Genomic DNA, 9,278 nt, shown 5'->3' with positions numbered 1-9,278 from the left:
GTTCGTCGCCTTGGCCAGGGCACAGCCAGGTACCCTCGGGTGCGCACCTCGTGAGCTCGCGGCCCACTTCCGAGGCTGGCGCGTCGCTCGGTACGGCTCGACACCACTCGGCGATCCTCGATTCAGGCAGCAACTCTCCTGGCATCTGAATCCTCGGCCACCCTGAACCTCGCCCGGCTCCATGGTCCTCCGTACACACGCCCGCGTCTCGCCCGGCAGAACATCTCGCTCGTGCCTTGCCGAAGTGCGACGCTCTGGTGACACCGGCGCTTGATGACATGGGTGCGACTACTGAGCAGTCAACCCGCATCGGAGACGCGATGCTCCATGCGGGGAATGGCCAGCCCGTCCAGCGAAGAGCGTGCGCCGAGACGCGATGCTCGACGCAACCGTGACCATTAGCCAGGCCACGTTCATCGCTGTGTTGAACGGCTGACCGCGGAGACGCCTTGCCGAGATCCGCGATGCCCTCGGCAAGGAAGAGAACAGCAGGCCAGGCCGCGCCCCGAGATGCAGTACTCGTGCCGGCAATGCCGCCCCAGCTGGTGGTTGGACGGAAGCAGCGTGGACGGCCGCGTTCCCTGGCAGGAACCTGGATCGCCTGCGTCCGACGCTTCGGCCCGCTGTCTCCCGTCTCTCGCTGCTCCGGCTCGTCCCCAGCCACCAAAGCCTACTGCCACGTAATGGTCACACGTGGCCCAATCGTGGCACGCCATCTCTATGGGCCACCACTGGTCATCAGCTGATTGGCGCACAGTTGTTTCGTAATCGCACGTGCCTTGTCCCGCACGTTCCTTCTCCTCTTCTTCATCATTTCTTGTTGTCGCCTTCGTGCCACCTGCCCTCCGCTCGTCTTCTTCAGTTCTGGTTTGATGTTCCTCGGCGTCTTTAAGTCCTTTCCTTACAATATCCCCCTGCTCAAGAAAGTTGTTTAGGGGGAAAACAACTTTTCTCACACAACAATGAACAGACGTCACTCTTCGAGGAGGAGCCTTTCAGCCTCCATGCGAGCTACTTCACGCTCATGCTCCGCCTGTGCTGCTAGATGTGCCTCCTCTCGATCTTTCGCTATCTGGTTCCTCATTTCTTTTTTTTTTCTCAGCGCTCACCCATGCCAGCAAAGCCTCTCCACTCAGTTCCATCTCCTTCCCTAGCTCAACCAGCTTTCTCTTGTCGTCCATTCTCGTCCGCCACACACAAACAACGTGAGGCTCTCAGAGGTAACGCGAGAGCTTGATCCTGGCAGGCTCGCCATTTATTGTGATGGTTAACGGACGTTCGTCACTATGTTTGTTGATAGCGGACGAGAAAGCATTAACATGAACTTTTTATTTCATGGCATGGGTGGAACGGCTGACGACGCACGGATACGCTACCGTGTGCAGTGCCGTTTAGTCAGACGTCGCGGCCAGCCGTCAGGGTCGCAACTCCTGAGGTTCAGGGTCAGGCCCCGGCTCGCGACGACCACACCCGGTAGGCCTCGTCCACGAACCTGCTCCCGGCCTCTGCACTCAGGCAGGAGCCGTTCGGCAGGTCTCGGCCTTGAACCTTGAACAGACACACCGGAGCTCGACCTGGCCGACACGTACGGGTCCCACGTCCGGCTCAGGAATGCTCCCAGGAACTCGTCCTCTCGAGCGGCGCACTGCTTCGTCTGCCTTCGTGGCCTCAACTCTCGAGCTGCAGTGGCGGAGATGCCTTGACCAGCGCGACCTCGGACCTCGTTTCCAAGCTTTTGATCACCTTCCGGGCGTAGCGGTTCCACGTGCGGGTTCTGGCCAGCACACTACAGCTGCGGTGCGGCAGCTCACTCACCGGCGTTCGTCGCCTTGGCCAGGGCACAGCCAGGTACCCTCGGGTGCGCACCTCGTGAGCTCGCGGCCCACTTCCGAGGCTGGCGCGTCGCTCGGTACGGCTCGACACCACTCGGCGATCCTCGATTCAGGCAGCAACTCTCCTGGCATCTGAATCCTCGGCCACCCTGAACCTCGCCCGGCTCCATGGTCCTCCGTACACACGCCCGCGTCTCGCCCGGCAGAACATCTCGCTCGTGCCTTGCCGAAGTGCGACGCTCTGGTGACACCGGCGCTTGATGACATGGGTGCGACTACTGAGCAGTCAACCCGCATCGGAGACGCGATGCTCCATGCGGGGAATGGCCAGCCCGTCCAGCGAAGAGCGTGCGCCGAGACGCGATGCTCGACGCAACCGTGACCATTAGCCAGGCCACGTTCATCGCTGTGTTGAACGGCTGACCGCGGAGACGCCTTGCCGAGATCCGCGATGCCCTCGGCAAGGAAGAGAACAGCAGGCCAGGCCGCGCCCCGAGATGCAGTACTCGTGCCGGCAATGCCGCCCCAGCTGGTGGTTGGACGGAAGCAGCGTGGACGGCCGCGTTCCCTGGCAGGAACCTGGATCGCCTGCGTCCGACGCTTCGGCCCGCTGTCTCCCGTCTCTCGCTGCTCCGGCTCGTCCCCAGCCACCAAAGCCTACTGCCACGTAATCATAGAGAAATAAAGGTTAAGAGTGGACACTCCCGTAGACCCCAGCGGCCCAATCGACCCTAGCACACCTAGTGGTTGGTGAGAGCAAGTGGCGTGCGCTTCCTGTTTCGGTTTCACTGGCGCAAATTTTGAATTACTTTGCATAACCGACGTTTGGCTATGACGAAAGTTCATGATTTCAGACCAATATTCATCGCCCAAATGGATAGTTTTTGTAGGTCGTTTTGATTTAGCGATTCCCTGTTTTGTTTTGTTCAGTGGTTCATGCGAATCGGTCGTGACGTAATTTTTACTACGATTAAGTTATAATAAAAAGAGATGCAGGTAATGATAATTCACTACGGTTTTATTCATCGCGCTTGTGTTTTTCTTTTGGAACGAGTGATCAATGTATATATCAGTCAAAGAGACAGAGTATCCGTAATGTTTTATTCAAAGGCAAGGTAGAGTCTGAGAATATAAAAAGCACAATATGACAAAGGTAGACAACAAATGCATCTCGCCTTACAAATAAATTGTAACAAATACAGAGAGAACACAGACAACGCACACATCGCTAGAGTTGGCAGAAGCCGAGAAGCTGGTGAAGTATGACACACCGGGCCAGTGGGTAAGTAAGGATCTATGGAAAAAACGCAGCGCACAATGCTGATGAAGAAGGAAGAAGTGACATATACACAGCAATGAAGTCGCGAATCACGCCTGGGGTTAACCGAAATAATGCATATAAAAAAGAGCACACAGAAACCACACGACACAATATAGCAGAAAGGCAAAGGTGCAGTGTGCTGGCTGTGCTTAAGAACAGCTAGTCCAAAATGAAAAAAAAAAGCAGACTTGATGCCTGCTTGTCCTCAGAAAGGTAGGGCTTTGCAGCTTGCTCACTACGTGAAAGACAAACTTTATGCTACAACACTGGCAGGTTTTGTGGCTTTTGTTATGCGTTGCCTTCATCAAAAACTTAAGATCCCAAGTGATTTGCGTCTGGGTGTTGCTGTGACGCTTGCGAGCTAAAATAGATTGTAGTCATCACTTATCCAGAATTGTGGACCTTAATTGGTGCTACGAGAGCGGTATTACAGGGCTAATAAATAGCAGAAGGAAACCACTTTGGCTCATTATTTTTCACAAAGGCTCTACATCGTACGTTATCACTCGCAAGCTATATAAAAATAAAATGGCAGCGTCCGCAGCCCCATCAAACGCTACAAGTTTGGGTATTCTTTTGAAAATTTTGATGGGCGAGATTAGGAGGTTGATGAGAAGCTAAAATACGAAAAGCGTGATAACGTGAACCATGCCCACTTCATACTGTGTTCCTTACCCGCTCGAAGACATTTCAACAAGCGGTTTTGTTATAGATATATTACTTGAGCTGGAGAGATAAAGCATACACAGTGACCAAGCGAGCCACAGTAAAGTGTACAGTTCGCCCGCATTCGCTACAAAAATACAGACAGGATACCCAACATTCTTTTCAAGGTTATGCAAATCACTTCGAGCGAATACACAGTGTCCCTACTCCTCATAGCGGGTAACCTAAACAATGTATGCAACGAAGAAGTGGCTAGTCCAGTTGAGCTGAATATAAGCATATAAGACCATAATGAAGTCTGCTGTAACGAAGTAATAACATAACAAAGCTATTGCAGGATTCGGCTCAACTCGAATACTTTAGTGTAAACCCGCCGCTAATTGCTAACCTTTGAACTTGTCAAGCTGTATGCCTGAGATTGAAGACTGGAACCTAACCCTATCTAAGTTTCGGTTCACAAAACGCACATGCCAACATAAACGAACCCGGCAAAACATTTTCAGAAACTTCGCGCGAAACCCAGCAGAGCAGAAATGAAAATCGCCAACACTTGACAGATGGTGATACAAAACATCGCACACTTTCAGGTGATGTGCAGTGGCCTCAATTATGGCAAGAAAGTGAGATTCAAGTTGTTGTACGTATGCAAAAGCTGCTTCTGATGGCACAGTGAGATTCCCAAAAAGTTTGCTGGGGACGTGGTATGCTTTGAGAATTGTGAAATACTGGTGGGTACCCTTAAGCGTCTCACTGTCGTCTTTCAGTAACTGTGGGAAACTGCAACCGTCACATGCATTCCGAAGGAAGTGTTTGATGAGAAAACCAGCTACATAATATGCAGCGGAGTCATCGATAATATGGGAGTGAACGTTTGTCGCAAGTTCAGAGAGATCGTCTAGAGCGGGAAAGTCGTCAGGCTGTGGCAGTGCACACTCCTCATTATCCACAAGAGACGCACTGGTGAGGGAGAATGGCGAGAGCTGCTCCTGGAGGAGGTCACATTCATCATCCTCGACATTTCTGTATTCTGACAGCTTGAAGAGTTTTCTTATGCAGATGTGCTTCAGGCCACAAATAAATTGTGCTACATTGGGGTTGGTGTTGCAACCCTGTTTTTGCCTAATGTGGCCAAATATGTTCTCCAGAGGATCCCGTTGAAGCCTGCGTGTTAACAGGTATTCAAAATTGCAATTTTTGGAGAGGTCGTCCCATAGTTGACAAATTGCCTGAATTGTAATTTGCCAACCTACGATGGTTTGTGGTTGACGTCTGCCAACAAACTGCCATGATGCAATCCAGGGAAGCTGGCCTCGGAGGAAGTCAATCAGCTCTGAATCATTTTTCATGATTGCATGCCGCAGCTTTTGTGAAGTTCTTTTTTTACTCGAGCTGTTCAAGGTATCGAAAATCCTGTCCATACGATCACAAAATTGAGCTGTAGTGATGGCCGAGGCAGGCAGCACCTTCGCATACACCAATGCCGTGATAGCAATCGAAACTGATGCACTGAGGACCTGAGTTGCTCTGCTGACCTTCATATTAGAAAAAGGTTTCTGATGAACGTGCCGTTCAGTCAACTTTGGAGCCAATCGCAACCGCAAAGGCTTACAATGTGCGACCAGTTAACGATGTCATCCCCAATGTATAACTTGTGTGCTGGGACATTATTGCGCGTTGTTTTAATTAAATGCGGAACATCAAAAATGTAATATACCCGCTCACCATTAACTTCAAAAAAAGGCTTTGCTACAGTCACTCTTAGTTGGTTAGCGAGACTTACATTTGAACTGCCCTGGTCATAAATGACTGCTTTCATTGCAATATTATTGCTCCTAAGCTCCACAATGAGTGACACCAGCAAGTTATGCATAACAGATGATGGTGTTGATGTGTGCCCTATAGTAAAAGCAACCGGTTGAACCCACTTTCTCGAAACGCCAACAAGAAGAAAAACCAGTGCTCGATCAGCAATGGTTCAAGTGCGATGAGTGCCATCATCTGTAAAACCCTGGACAACGTCTCTTGCAGCATCATAGTACAAATTCTTTTTGAGTGCTATTTCGTCGAAAACTAAAGCGCACACTCGGTCCCGTTCATTCCAAGCTTGAGTATTTGTTGTAATGGAAGAAAGGATTCCTGGAATTATGCCTGGAGTCATCTTTACATTAGCTAGCCACCTCCTTAATGAACGCCGGGAAGGCAAAGAGAAATATGGAGCCAGAAATCGGTATGCTCGCGGACCTCGGAAGTTTAAGTGAACAGCAAATTTCTTAAACAACACGGGAAACCGCTTGCCCTTGCGTTTGGGCCTCAAGCGAACATGTGCAGAAAGAAGTTTAAAAACCTCCTCGGTGACGTGCGGTCGGATAACTTCAAGGGCCTTTGAAGTCGATGACGGTGCTTGGAGAGGCTGTCTCCGCAGTCTTTTGATAGTTTTCCGCTGTGCTGCTACTTTGGCTTGCAGATGTTTAATGGTTTGCTTGTACTTCATTCATGGAGACATTGTCGCTGGCACACAGGAACGCACTGCAATAAACAAAAAATGGATGTAAAAGCGAAGAACAACTAATCCCATACGAGCACTTTCCTCGCTCTTTCAGACCCAAGGTGCACAACTTTCTGTGGTGCAAAGTTTTCGATTCCACTACCTAAAAACAAACCATTCACAATGTTGACAATGCACAAAAGAAATAAAAATCACTCAGAGCCCACCCTTACATTTTGTAAGTGCACACGTAGTGTCCTTTTGAGGATAGTTTCCTCAGAATGTCCTAAACATAAAATAGCACATTAAAAACAGCTGCAATAAAAGCATAGTCACCATTTTCTCTAGGGCACTCAGGCGTGGAGCTGTTCGCGGAGACGTCTTCTGGAGGGTTTTGTGAAGCTTGTTCAGTGCCTCGGACAGTGCTGTCGGAACAATCTTGCGAGCGGCCTGCGGAAGTCTCTATATCAATCCACTCTGGTGTTGAAGTGAACATACAACTTACCGGTCACACAAGTTCCTTTTGTGACAGCTGAATGACTGGTTAAGGTTTTCTCCGGCAAGACGAAGTCAGCGAAAATTCTTTCACCAGCTACAAAGGAGCTGCCACCTGCAGAGGTTTGGTGAACAGTCAATTTCGGTAAAAAAAAGAAGTTGCGACACGGAACGCACCCTGTTCATTGGGGCACCTCAATGTGTGGGAGCCGCTTTTTGAAGCCTCTACCGCAGGTCCTGAAGAAATGAAATTACGACAATGTATCAGTAAGAGGCTTAAAATAACACAAACTGAAGCTCATCCGCACCTTGCAGTGCAGCTTCTGCAGCCATGTCACAGTCACTACTTGAAGCGACGCTCAGAGAACCTGCATATATGTGCAGTTGGTACAAGTTACAAAGCTTGTAGCATGGGGAAACTTAAACAGCTCTTTCAAACGCATAAATTGGTCGAACGTGGAAGAAAAGAGAAGGCACCAACTAGGAAACAAGTAATTTGTGATTTTTGAAATTATCAACAGTGGCAGCTTTCACTGATGAAAGGTATACGTACATGTGCACTCAGGCTTGAAGATAACGTGAAATAGCCCTTTAAAGTCTTTCAAAACAAGTTGCGCAGGTCCAGAGCATCAAAAAACGACAGAAATGTAAAGCTGCTGTTAGGAAGGTAATAGCCCACAATTCACAAAATTTAAGACTTTCCAAGTGTTACTTCTATAGTGAGGTTTCTCCATCGGCTACAAAGATCTTCACGGTTAACTGTCGCCACTGATTCAATACAAGTGGCTGCTATTGCACATATTTGAGTTTCAGTCAATCACTTACATAGTGCAGCTGGTTGCACACTGGGAACAGCCATTCTTGTAAGCCTTGTGTGCCCAGGGTTCATGAAACTTTGAGCAGTAAAATGGTCGCTACAAACCCTCTACGTTGCGTACAATAGGCTGGCCGGCTTACTAAGGAGATCATCGCGTCCAGCATACTGCATCCATGCTTTCATCCTGCATTGGCAATGAACTATCAGCTGAAAGGGGAAGTGCTTGAATAGTGATTTTTTATTGTTACCCTCACTGAGCAAGTACGAACAGTAAGCCTAAAGACATGCAAACCATACAAAAGCTTTAACACACCTGCCGTCCCGTGGTATGCGGAAGAAACTCGTCCCAGGCTTCTTGTGGGTTCTGCCATTGTTGAAGCACCACGATACACAGCAGTAGCTGCCGTAGCTTGGACCGCCGGACGGCATGGCGTCAGCGCGGTCTGAAAATGTTAGTAAGTGGATGCTTCGCTGTCAAATTACGAAAAAGATATGTGCACATCATAAGTGTACCAACAAACCCCTTTGAATGATCAGCTAATCGATGCACAATACAAAACCAGTGACACATCTCTGACCCATAAAACTCTGACTTGCAAAGATGTACGTCAAGACCACGTACAAAGATCTTCAGAAGTTTCCAGGCCGCTATCCCTTGTAATGCAATGGTATCGCGGCCTGGGAACTTTAGAACACCTTCGTACGTACGCAGTATCAGCAGTACCTTGGGAAGAAAAATCGTTGTTGAAATTTATGCGGTAACATTATATTGGAAACATCAAAAAAATTTGTGAGCAGCTTGCACTAGTGGCACAAGGCTAGCGAAAAAAACGAAGATGATGGCCACTTGGCTAGTCCCGATTTGCCTCCGGCACACCAAGAATTATTCGTGTTCCGAGCCTTCGGGAAACGCGTCGTGAAGCATGCGAGGCCCAGCGAAGGCTTCTCAATATTTTGCACCGAGCCTATGACCCAGCTGCCAGCTACGCTCAGCGCGCAGACGCTCGCGTCCGTGGCAGACGCAGCACGCGTCGCCTCGGCTTGACGCCGTGCCGCCTTTGCTATACTACATACGTTGCACAATGTTCCCGTCTAGACGCCGCATAGAGCCACAAACTTTCTTTTTAGCGAACCTCCCAGTCCTTACAAGCTTCAGAAAAAGGTTACAACTGCGTGAATGAGACGCCACGTAAGAAACAAACTCGCACACTCGAAGCGCAACGTGTGTGTGTGCATCTTTCTATGTTTGTTGCATGGTGTCTTATTCGCGCAAGTGTAACCGTTTTCTGAAAAAATGACCCAACAAGACCACCAACATGTCATTCATCAAGCTTCGCTTGAAAACGTGCCTCACCTGTTATCTCACGCACGAAAACGCCGACGCAGCCGACGTTGACGAAAGCGACGAAAGCTTCTTGCTGTCAGTCATGCATGGGCTTGTCGCTGGGTAGATGGTGTTTATGACAGTACGGCTGAAGAAAAATAATCGCGTAAGGTGTGTTGAATAAATTGTTTTTATGTATAAAGAACATACCAAACTTGGGCGTATAATTATCATTTTGTAAAAACAATTCTGTTGCATTGATTATAACTGTTTTTTTTTGCGCTTGCGCCCTCTGACGTTTGGTGAGAGCACTGGTTTGTTACGTAGTCGTGACGCAC

At 49.1% G+C, this 9,278-nt stretch overlaps 1 long non-coding RNA gene across 1 annotated transcript; it reads right to left on the bottom strand.

The window, feature by feature from the left end:
• Positions 1–2,919: 2,919 nt before the first annotated feature.
• On the bottom strand, positions 2,920–6,883 carry LOC142796461 (uncharacterized). The gene is made up of 3 exons (XR_012893854.1): positions 6,810–6,883; positions 6,641–6,754; positions 2,920–6,345 (listed from the first exon to the last, which is right to left on the bottom strand). It is a non-coding gene; the product is annotated as an uncharacterized LOC142796461 (long non-coding RNA).
• Positions 6,884–9,278: the final 2,395 nt, after the last annotated feature.

This window comes from Rhipicephalus microplus, chromosome 2 (assembly GCF_043290135.1).
Source record: "Rhipicephalus microplus isolate Deutch F79 chromosome 2, USDA_Rmic, whole genome shotgun sequence".
NCBI classification, from domain to species: domain Eukaryota; kingdom Metazoa; phylum Arthropoda; class Arachnida; order Ixodida; family Ixodidae; genus Rhipicephalus; species Rhipicephalus microplus.
The sequence above is the reverse complement of the archived record's forward strand: the minus strand, read 5'-3'. Positions and strand labels throughout refer to the sequence as shown.